Source organism: Diadema antillarum, unplaced genomic scaffold (genome assembly GCF_040938485.1).
Source record: "Diadema antillarum isolate AM-2024a unplaced genomic scaffold, OU_Dant_1.0 scf00000116, whole genome shotgun sequence".
Classification (NCBI taxonomy): Eukaryota; Metazoa; Echinodermata; class Echinoidea; order Diadematoida; family Diadematidae; genus Diadema; species Diadema antillarum.
In genome coordinates, this window is record NW_027271005.1 from 1621834 (window position 1) to 1634315 (window position 12482).

At 37.9% G+C, this 12482-nt stretch overlaps 1 pseudogene; it reads left to right on the top strand.

The window, feature by feature from the left end:
* The first annotated feature begins 415 nt into the window (after window positions 1–415).
* Window positions 416–12154, top strand: LOC139719908 (selenocysteine-specific elongation factor-like; annotated as a pseudogene).
* The last annotated feature ends 328 nt before the right edge of the window (window positions 12155–12482 follow it).

The window sequence follows — 12482 nt, forward strand, 5'->3', positions numbered from 1 at the left end:
AGCCGACGACCTTTTTTGCGGCATGAAATTTTCGCGAACTGGAACTGGTATTCAATGCATATAGTGTAGACAAGAACTTTCGCGTGCATTTTAATTTCGCGAATCTTCGCGCTCGCGAAATTCGCGAAATTAAAATGCATGCGAACATTTCTCGTTTACAGTATCGCAGAGTCTATCTGATGGTATTTGCATCATGCCACAGATTTCAGTCCTTGCATTAATTTATTGATGTTTTAGCAGTAGGAATGCTAATAATGCGAGAGGCATACATGTGGCTGTGTGGTATAATGATAATAAATGTTATAATGTGAAGAACTTACGTAGCGTCAATTACATAAAGTTTCTATAACACACTTTACAAATAACGACACTAAATAAACAGACATTGACAATTAATTGTATTTTGAAAACCTCAATGGAGGTAGTATAAATGATTAACATGTGAAAGAGATTGATAACACATTCTGGTAATCACAGTATACTGCATGAACCAAAAATGTTTCCTGTTGTTGATCACTAAACCACAAACCAACATTCTTTGGAATATACATCAAAAACAATTTTAAGGTGACTACATTTGCATGTGGGCATTACAAAATTACTGTTTGAAACAATTGCAGTTGAAGTGCTTATTCCATTTCAAATGGATTCATGGTTGAAGATGAAACCTTTCCATCTTTTTTATGTGTGTGGATAATGGTAATTTTGTATGCTGTGAAGATGCATTCTTACCATTAATAAAGCGGGATATTATGCTTTTTTATGTCCCTGTCATTTTACTTTCAGCTTATTACAGACTGGAAAAATAAGGGACTTTATACTTCACAGTTTATCCCCCTTAATGACATGCCAAAGTCATGTGAAAGTACATGTAAATCACATTATTTTCCATTTCATTGGAACTTGCAGGAAATCAAACGACAGACGTATGTTCCTCAGCGAGACACCAGCGGTCCATTCCTCTGCGCTGTTGACCACTGCTTTGCCATCAGGGGTCAAGGGACTGTGATGACCGGCACCGTTCTGAATGGGACCGTGGCCATTAACAATGTGAGTTTGAGTCTGGCTGTTGTACACCTCACCTCAACTTCGTTAAGAATGCGACAAGAATTTTTAATTGCATTGATATCAATTATGGGCTTGCTTTCTTCAACTAGGATGAACCAAGTCGGCAGCAGTGCAGTTGAGATCATTTCGAATGTTTTGATGTTGCTTTCATTTTTTGAGAAAGCATCTACCTGCTGAGCAATGTGATCATCCATCAAACATGAAAGAGCATACACTATAGTTGAAATAGGAATATAAAGATTATTTTTAGAAAATTGGTTTTGAAATGCTAAGATATGTATAGGAAAGCAATCACAATAAAAGCTGGGACCCTTCTTTTATTAGGATCACTTTGTTTTGTTTTTGAAGATCTCGGCCATTGCAAAAACCGATTTTTATCAAGTAAACTATGAATTTTTCTTAGTAGTGTATGCCCTTTACCATTTCATAAAGTGTTTTCTAAATATTTTGAAAAAAGTTCAAAGCTGAATCTTCACCTCAACCCATACTATACCATCCCTTTAAAGTGCTAGTGGAGTTTGTCAATTGACCAGAGTAATTGTTATGCATGGTTTTGGGTTGTTGTTTTTTCCTTCAATGTTTGAACTCTCAGACGGTGGAGGTTCCGTCGTTGCAGATTACGAGAAAGGTCAAGTCTATGCAAATGTTTCGCAAAAGCGTCAGCACTGCCAGTCAGGGGGACAGAGTGGCCGTGTGTGTGACCCAGTTGACCCCAAACTGCTGGAGAGGGGGCTGGTGTGCACCCCAGGGATTCTCCCCATCATCCATGGTAAGATGAAGCTGCTCCGAGAATAGGAATAGCTCTTGTAGCAGTTATCCAGTCATTGACATCAATTTCGATTATTTTCGCATTTCGTGAAATTTTTAAGTCTCGCTCTCAGAATCGGTCTTGAGACCACTCTACGAACAAAATGTCAGTAGAAACTTCTCATGCCATGTTTTGACTGTATGAATGAGTGTTTTAACAAGAAATGTGGACTTTATGTTCTGTCCCATTTAACAACTCACCCCTCCCCCCCCCCCCCATCATACACTTGTATATGCACTGTGTGTGTGCTGAAAGATAGGAAAAAAGGCAGGAATTCCATGGGAAATCTGTGAAGTGTTGGTACTCTACATGTGGTGTCACAATTTTTGTTGTTGTTGTATTTTTCAGTAGGTACCTGGTAATTGTTTATTGACAAAAGGTCATTTACTTGTGACTCATTTCTTGCATTCTTTTTTTAATGATACGGCACTGATGCTATTGTGTTTCAGAAAGTACTATCCAGTGGCAGATCCAGACGGGGGTGCACTGGGTGTGTGTCCCCTCTTTATTTTTTGTTTAAAAAAAATTTGCCCCACTTTAATTTTGTAAAAGCGCCTCCCCTTTACAGAATTCCTGGATCTGCCCCTGCTATCAAACTGCTTTTTGAGCGTGTGTGTCAAGCATTTGGGAGTGGCTTATGATACTAGATACAGGGAAAGCAGTTTAATATGAAGGATGTAATCCACACAAGTTCTCTTGAGAGTATATGACACTTTGGTTATGTTGTGAAACTGTTTTTGATGATGTGAAACAGATTAATAGTGTAGAGTGTAATCTGATGACCATGTTTAGGTGTGATCACTACAACAGGTTTGGTTTGGATTCATTTCAGATTTCTGTGTGCTTTCTATGTCAGCTTCCTCTTTTGCAAACAAGAATGGTCACTGTTATTGCAGTTATGATAGATTAGCAGTTATGTTATACTGTGGCTGCCTACTTGGAAAAGTAGAAAAATCACATGAAAAATGCACCTATTGAAGATTGTGCGTATTGTGCATGAAAATTTGAAATGGAGGATGAACCTGATTTGAAACATTGATTAATTGAATGATTGATTTCAAGATTGAAGAGGTTAAATTATTATTAGTAAACAGTCATGGCCAGAATAAATTTTTTTTTTGTTTTGTGTGTGTGTGTGTGTGTGTGTGTGTGTGTTTTGATAATAGAAGCCAGTTTAGAAACATGGGTATACCTTGTACACATCTCTGAAAGATGTCCATATGCAATGTAGCAATTACCAGTTTACAAAAAGTTCTGGTGGTGAAGTTTTCCTCACTTGTATTGGATACAATTTGTTTACAGTAAAGAGGTCTTCAGATATGCTGAAATCGTTTCATGTTATTTTCATTCTGCATGTTGTTCCTATTTCAGCTGCCATTGTTTCTGTTCAAAGGATTCAGTACTTCAAAGGCACATGTCTCAACAAGTCCAAATTTCATGGTGAGGTGGTGTTTTTGTTTTTTTCGTTTGTTTTGTCTTGGCTTTTACTTCTTTACAAAGGGCAGTATATATATATGAATTTTTAGAATATATATATAATTTTTTAGACTTAATCATTCATCTGCAATGTATTTGATATTGCTAAGATCATGATGGCAAATGTGTAGTGGAAGTAGTGTTTGCATCATTTTCCCTCTCTCACATTTGATATACCATGATATGGTGTATAATTGTTGGTTCTGATTGTAACTAAATATAAGTATCTGCTGATATCCATTGTAATGTTCTTCAAAAATGATTGGAAGTGGTGATTCTAACATTGTAGAAAATTGTATATGACAACTGAAGCCTTGTATGTTCCAAAATAGTACAACATTATAACAGATCATCTGTTCTGCAGAAGATAGTTATGTAAATGTAATCCATGTGGCATGCGTGGGATTTGCATGCAGTTGATAATTGCGGTGTTTTTTGTTTGTTTCTGAGTTGTTGACACTAACCTGGGCCCTGTCACATAAAACTGTGGTAACTTCACAATTAATGGTAACTCTGAAATAATTGATAATCCTTTTCTCATTTCTTGGGTTTGTTGGCTCCCATTATTGTGACACTGGTCTGAAAAATACAAAGTTGCATTGGTGCACTGGTGAGGGTGCTCCAGTGTGACACTGGTATATAAAAGGTGCAAAGTTGAACGTATTTTTCTAGAGTGTAGGCCTATAATATATACATGTCACAGAGATGTGGGGACATCCAGCAATGTACCTTGAATTAAGTACATCAGGAATATCACTATGATCACATGTCGAAACAGATATATTTTATTCTATTTCAGTTTGTTACGCTCTATGTATTCTTCATGGAGAAATATTATGATTGATTGCAGATTTACCATTAGGCCTATTTGTTGTAGAGTTGGCATAGTTTAGGCAATGGAACTCAGCTACTTTTAATGTCACAGTGTTATATTTGACATCATATTAAATCTGTCACAGTTACCATGGGCCATGAGACAGTAATGGGCAAAGTGTCATTCTTTGGTCCTGCCCCTGGTCACAAGTACAAGTCACATGATGAAGCAACAGGTAAATAGTAGAGTCTAGATTTTTTTTTTCTGCATTGTGCATTTTAAACCCATATGAACCCAATATCCCTGCACATGAATCATTGTAGGATTACTTATAAATGATAAGACCTGAATTCTGCACATTTTTCTGCAATATAGTTTATGCAGTCTAGCCTTAAGTACTGATGTAATACAGAAGTACATGTACATGTAGGTATATACTCATATCAAAATAATACTTTATGAAAAGCAATTCTATGACAATTTTTTTTTTGTACACCACCTTTGTGTGTGCGCGTGCTACCAGTGCTAATCTGCCTCACTTTCAAGTCCAATCTCTGCTACCTTTCTCTTCGCCTTTTTCAAAGACACTATTAAATGCTGTAAAGATTGTCAACAAATGGAGATCAGCATGAAGGCCATGCACCACTCCTGTTGAATAATGCAGTCAGTCACTTTGACCAACACATTCTAGGCCACTGGTGCAAAATGTATATATGCATTATTTTAGCTTCTTTGAGCAAATCAGAGCTCTGCTGGTTGATTGTAAATTATACTGCCAAACACTCGCTGTTGGCACAATTCAATAATTCAAAGGCATAGTTTGGACAGACCTCCAAAGGCTCTATTGCTAGGACTTTGCTAGTCCAGAGTGACGTACCCTCTGCTTGCTTCTCATGCAATCACTACAACCTTTGGCAAAAGCTACAGGGTCTTTCTCCTTCTCATTTGCATTCAGGCATTGATTTCGACGTTGAGTACACGTACCAGGAAGAGCTGTTGGCGTCAGACCCAGGTGAGCGGGGTTCCAACAAGGAGAACGTTCCGGGAGCGGCATGCGGCAGCCGGGCAGATGAGGAGAAGGATGGGGAAGAGAGGCCGGAGCTGCCTAACCAGCAGTGGGCTCTCCTGGAGCTGGAAAAGCCGGTGGCCTGCCCCAGGAATTGTCTCATCATTGGCTCCAAGCTGGACACTGACATTCATATCCTCAATGACATGGGATAACCTCCCTCTAGTCTGAAAATAACAGACTCTGATTTGACATTTGTTTGACCAGACATCATATTTATCCAGAATTCCTTTTATACCAAAAGGAAAAAAAAAACATGAATGAACGAAAGGAAGAATAAATGATAGACATATGATTGCCTCAGTCAAATATCGCAAGTGGTTCATATGTAGTTTGACTTTGCTTATGTTTCCAACTTCACGCTTGTGAGCAGTAAAGAGTTGACATGCAGTTTGAAGATTATTATATAACATTTGCAGGCTTCAGAATTACTTTTTTTTTCAGTTGGTTTTGTAAAAGAGGAGGGGTAAAGTGGGATTCATTGATAGTAAAGACACTTGAACGATAGGAAAAGATGGTTCTACTTTTTTATGTGTGTTCTCATGACACCAGTCTCTCAAACTATTGTGCTTCATGTTCTACATGTATTTATTCCACTCGAAGAGTAAGAGGGCACTCACACAAAATGAAACCCTCCTGAAAATAACAGCTTTTACAGTAGGTTCATGTATTTGCCTCAACGTTTCTTAACACTGCCCTCACATGCCAACAGCTGCCGACTAGCATTCCATGGTAAACTCCTGCACGCCATGACAGACAAGGTAAGAGGCCGATATCTACACAGTATAGCTTTATACCAGTTATGAGTGCAATTATACTTCTGTAAAATTATACTTGCTCCTCTTCTGTGTGTGACTGATGAATACATCTTTTTAGGAGAATGCTGTCAATGACAGAAAACAAAAGGAAGAAATAGAAATCTTAGTTTACACTGCTCTGCAATCATTAAGGAAATAATTTTTACTCCACTGGAAGTATGGATCATGATGGGTAGAGGCTGGTTCTTGAAGATTAACCCCAGTTGAGGAGGAGTCCGGAATATACTGGGGGCAAGTGTCTTTGGGAAATGTGTATTGCAGCAAAATTAGCCCATCCTCAATGGGTTAAGCAGTAAAGCCTTTGCAGACGGTGAGAAAGAGCTGCCTTTGTGTACATGTGGTATATTTCTAGATTGTTCCAAACATGATGGAGAATGTTGAGTTAAAAAAAAACCCTGGTGGAATTGACATTAGAAATTTGAATATGTGTGTTTTGCAAGGCCATTTGTTGCAGTGACCTTTCTCCATTTATGTAGTAGGCCCATCAATCAATTAACTGATGATAGGAACTGATGGAGTTACTGAATATGTTAAACTTATGTTTTCATTCACGACTGGACAAATAATTGATATGTAATTGTTCAAAAAGAAGATGAAATCTGACAAGCTCTGTGGGCATTTATCACTATATTGCAGTGCTCCTTATTTTTTTTTAATTTATGTTCATACATGTATTTCACATTTTCTCTACAACTATATCAATCTTCAACATTTTTTATTCAGAAAGGAATGTGTCAGCTGCAGGCTGCGTTCTCAACAACATTCCAGTTTGCAATATTTAAGTTTTCACTCATAAGATAGGTCGATTTTTTTTCTCACTTATGCTATTAGTCTTTGAGCAGTTCATGAAAAGTCACTTGAACAAATCTAAAATTACTCTGACTTGTACTGCAAGTTATATGATGCCCTTCCATAGTAGAAATGAGTTCAGTGTAGTAATATCTGACATCATCTCCGTTGTAATCTGCCGACAGCTGTTGCTGCAATCCAACTGAAAAGTAAATTTGTGCTATTTGGCTGTAAAGTCTTTATTTTTCTCTTCCAGAATTATGCAGAAACAGTCTTGCCAAAGCTGAAGATCTACAAGTTAAAGTCCAAGGGAGGAGTAGTAGACAGGGTGAGTGCAGGAATGTGTGGACAAGCACCCAACTTAACAACCAAATACATTGAGATGAAAATTACAGTGTAATATCAAGCTCTTATACACATATATGATTGTGTTATATAGATATAAGTTGTAATATGTTTCAATACAATGTTGCCAACTTGTTCCTGACCACATGTTTTAAGTTCACAGCCATCACCTTTCAGGGTACTGTAAAAGTGAAAATTTCACGGTGTGAAAATTTTTGCACAGTTCGCGCAATGTGCATCTATCGCAAAAATAAAAGCATGCAAATATTTTTGCTTCCTCTTTGTAGGCCTAGTACTACTACTAATTCATATTTTGTTTCTGCAGAGTTAAAAACACACAAAATATACCAAACGCAGCGGAGCACAAATGATTATTAAGCCGAAAATTTCTGCTTCTGCAGCACTGACATTATTTGAAAATTATCAAAATCTGTCACCTTGAAAGACTAATGAGTACTTGATGTTCTCAAGAATTGAGAAAATAACTGGATTATAGGTCTCAGTAAATTACTTAATGCAAATAAGGAAGTCATACACATCTGTAGTTGAAAAAAATGTGGAACTTTGAAAGTGGGGGAACTCTAGCTGTAACATATTTGTTATTAACGAGTGATGATGATGATGATGAGGGTCTGTCCTCAATTCAGATGACCGATGAGCATCACATCATCGGGCGGTCCATGTTTAAGAAGGAGACTAACCTGGAGAGATTCATCGGGCTGATGGTCTACCTCTCTACCGGGGAGCTCGGCTTCATCGAGAGGGGGTTTGGACAAAGCGGCAAGTTTAGTGTCCACATCAGAGGTGAGCCACAAGGATATTTCATACGCTGGAAGTTCTGTGAAAACACATCAGCCAATTCACATTGAAAACATAGTTTTAATCGCATCCGCGGTTTAGATATAAATAATCCAAGGACTGAAACAAGTGTGCAGTATATAGGCATTCCTTTCACATGCACATATCAGTGCCCATTCATTATTAAATTTTGATGTCTATTGGTGTACGCAATCTGTCATTTGCACTGATAATGTTTGCATAATCCATGGACTACATTTTATCATGTAGACTGCCTTTGTGAATTATAGCTAGCATTCAGTTTTATTTTGTCCATCATCTTTACACCAACTTCTATAAATGGTGTTTGTTTCTATTGTTTAATTCAATTCATGAGTGTCTTAATTTTGTTTAACTCCCATCTGTAAATAGTAGAGTATACAGGGACTCCTGCAAAAGTTGCCAAGAGAAAAAAACATACAACACTTCACAGGACAAATGTACATTTTTCTGCCCCCTTTCATTTGTTGCTCATTGTCAAGGAATAAAATTAGTGCAATACAAAGTACATGTAGTTTGTTATTAGAAAGCCTCATGAAAATGTATGTGCATGTTTTTGTGTATGATATGGATGTATGTATGAAGAACACGGTCTTTTGTGGTTAACTACATTTTACAATTAATAGCATCTTTCCTTACTTTGAACTGCAGTGAAAGCTGGGGATCCTGTTTTATGCACATTTTTGTGAAATTGTTGAGGTCACAGCCCATTATATTGGCTGTTTCTATGAGTAACTACTGTATTGACAAACTTTGTATTACATTACATATGTACATGTCAAAGTGTAAGTGTGTGTGGATACTGCCCTCACTGTTGTATCTTTGCCATGTGTTTGTCTGCACAGAGGGACTGAAGGAGGACACAGTTCAGATACTCAAAGCCATGGGAGGAAAGCAGAAAGGCAAGAAGGGTGCAAAAGCAAGTGAGTTCATGATTCTAGTCATTCTGTCTTCAAAGGACTGTACTTGCTGTATGTATCAAATGTGACCATGCATCACAAAACCAACAAGAAGTCATCAGATATGGATTTTTAATTAAGGGCAGATTTATAAAGAGCAGACTCTAAGCTTTAAAATGATGAATAACTCAAATCAAATGGACTCCCCTAACCTATCCAAATGCTAGAAAGAAAGCACACACTCTGGAAAAGTGTGAACTGAGAAAAGAAGCTCTGAAGTACGTGGTCTATTCAAGCGCCTAATCTTTACCAAGCCATGCTAGCTGTGCAATGAAAGGGACAAAAGACAGGATGCATACCACCAGAGCAACAACAATGAAGGGATTATCACATTAAGCTGAAGTTGAGCATGTTTTATTAACATATTCTGTCCATGATTAATGCCAACTTTCAAAGCAGTAGTGTTATCCTTTCAAAAGTTATTAGACTTGAAAATGATGAGTGTGTAAAGGATTTCAAGAAAGGGGACTCTAAGACATACCCAATCATTCTATTCTTCCCCATAGAAATGTTGTAGAAAAACTGCTGAAAACACACTTTCCCATCAATGTATAATGTAGAAGAAGGATAACTCTTTCAGAAAATATGACAAACTCAATATGTGACCGTGCACCTCAAAACGAACATAAAGTCGCACACACTGATTTTGCGTAAGGACTGAAAATAAGTGAAATGGGTCAACCTAGCCGAACTTGACTTTCTGTCCCCGCCGAACGAGTTCGAGCAGGGGACTATGAAACGGGCTCCGTACGTGTGTGTGTCCGTGTGTCCGTCCGTCTGTCCGTCCGTCCGTCCGTCTGTCTGTGCGTCCGTGTGTGATCAAAATGTTCAATTTGCTTCTTCTCTGTCATTTGTGAGCCAATTTTGATTCTGTTTGCTTTATATGATAGCACTACATGGGAGCTTTGAAACTTCTGCACAGAATTTCAGTTGTGACCTTTGACCTTGACCTTTGACCTATATTGTACATTTTGCTAAAAAATGCTACTCCTTCGCCATTTCTAACCTGATTTCGATTCCGTTTGCTTTATGTGTTGGCACTAGGTGAGGGCTTCAAAATTTCTACACAGAGTTTTGACCTTTGATTTCTTTGACCTTTGACCTTGATTTTTGACCTATATTGTACATTGGCTACAAAATGCTACTCCTTCGCCATTTCTAACCCGATTTCGATTCCGTTTGCTTTATGTGATGGCACTAAGTGAGGGCTTCAAAACTTCTACACAGAATTTTGACCTTTGACTTCTTTGACCTTTGACCTTGATTTTTGACCTATATTGTACATTTTGCTAAAAAATGCTACTCCTTCGCCATTTCTAACCCGATTTCGATTCCGTTTGCTTTTGGTGATGGCACTAGGTGAGGGCTTCAAAACTTCTACACAGAATTTTGACCTTTGACTTCTTTGACCTTTGACCTTGATTTCTGACCAGCTGCATTGTACATTTTGCTACAAAATATGCTACTCCTTTGCCATTTCTAACCCAATTTCACTTCCGTTTGCTTTATGTGATGGCACTAGGTGAGGGCTTCAAAACTTCTACACAGAATTTTGACCTTTGACTTCTTTGACCTTTGACCTTAATTTTTGACCTATATTGTACATTGGCTACAAAATGCTACTCCTTCGCCATTTCTAACCCGATTTCGATTCCGTTTGCTGTTTGTGATGGCACTAGGTGAGGGCTTCAAAACTTCTACACAATTTTTTGACCTTTGACTTCTTTGACCTTTGACCTTGATTTTTGACCTATATTGTACATTTTGCTACTAAATGCTACTTCCGGCGGGGACATATTTTACGCACCGCGTAATTTCTACTTTTCCTTGTTCATATTTTCTGAAAGAGCGGGTCTTCTCTTACATTATGCTAAAATTTGGTATCATAAAACGGGCAAGAAAGTGTGTTTTTTTAGCAGTTTATCTCGAACATTTTTGGTAGAATAGTGTGATTAGGTGTATCTTTAGAATCCCTTTTTCATTTCTGAAAAACCTTAATGTCCACGCTCTTCACTTTCAACTCTAATAACTTTTGAAAGGATACTGCTACTGCTTTGTAAGTTGGCATTAATTATGGACAGAATGTGTCAATGAGGCATGCTTAATTTCAGTTTAATCTGATAATCCCTTCATTGTTGTTACTCTGGTGGTTTACTTCCTGTTTTTTGTCCCATTCATCGCACAGCCAGCACCGTTTGGTAAAGATTAAGCGCTTGAATAGACACTGTACTTCAGAGCCTCTTTTCTCAGTTCACACTTTTCCTGAGTTTGTGCTTTCTTTCCAATATCTACACAGGTTAGGAGAGTCCATTTGATTTGAGTTATACATCATTTTAAAGCTTAAAGTCTGCTCTTTCAGAATATGGTCTTAACTAAAAATTCATGTCTGGCGACTTTTTGTTTGTTTTGAGGTGCAGGGTCACATATTGACTTGGTTGACCCATTTCACCTTTTTTTGAGTCCTCGCGTAAAATCAAGGGGTGTGACTTTTTGTTTTTTGTTTTGTGATGTACGGCCACAAATAGTAGAGCATGTCCATCCAGTTCAAGGTAGTGTTGGTGAACAAGTGAAGACAAGGTCATCGTGCATTGTAGGCATAAACAAAATTATTTCTATTCAGTTCCATTGTGTGCAGGCCATTCCATCTGTCGCATAAATACAGGTTTGCACTGGTAATTACTGTTGCAGTAGAATTTCATCCATGTGATCATTCACCTCTCAGAGGCAGATTCACACCAGGAATAAACCTGATGGTGTGGTGTCAGAATGTGCACATCTAAGTTAAGAGCTCAGTGTAAAATTGAATAATAAGCTAGTTTAGCAGTGATAAGAAATTGTTTGAAACAAGATGTAAAGCCTTGCTAATTTCTTATTTTTATGATTCAAAAGATCGTGAAAATCTATATTACTGCGACATACGGCATTAAGTTGTTATTCTTGTTTGAGCCTGATATACTATAAAAAGGTCAACACTAATTGTGCACCATTTCCCTTTGTACCACTCATTGACCGACTTCACCCCACCCTCCAGAGGAAGAGAGTGAAGGGCAAGGCCAGGCCAAGGAGTCACATGTCGAGCATCAGCCAATCGGGATCAGCCTGGATTTCAAGCGATACATCTACGACCCGCTGAAACTGAATAATCAGTGGGTGACTCCCAAGTATCAATATTAAAAAATAATGCTTTCAGCAACACCTACATCCCTCAGAGATTCCAACAGTGATGAAAACTCATGAACAGAGATTTTATGCTGCCTCACCCCATTTGTGGCGGAAGCAAAATTTGCTATAGGACAGTGATGTATGTCTCCATGTATTCACATTATCTTGAGCTCTTAGTGTTGCAGCGCATCATGAATTATGATTGACTTTGAGCGAATCAAATGATGGGATCAAAATTTTTGTCAAGCTATTTCTTTTTTTTAGTTTCTCCTTCAACTCTTAATAATTGATTCATCTGTGTGGGACACCAAATGCTCATTTTTCTTGGTTTTTAAGTGGC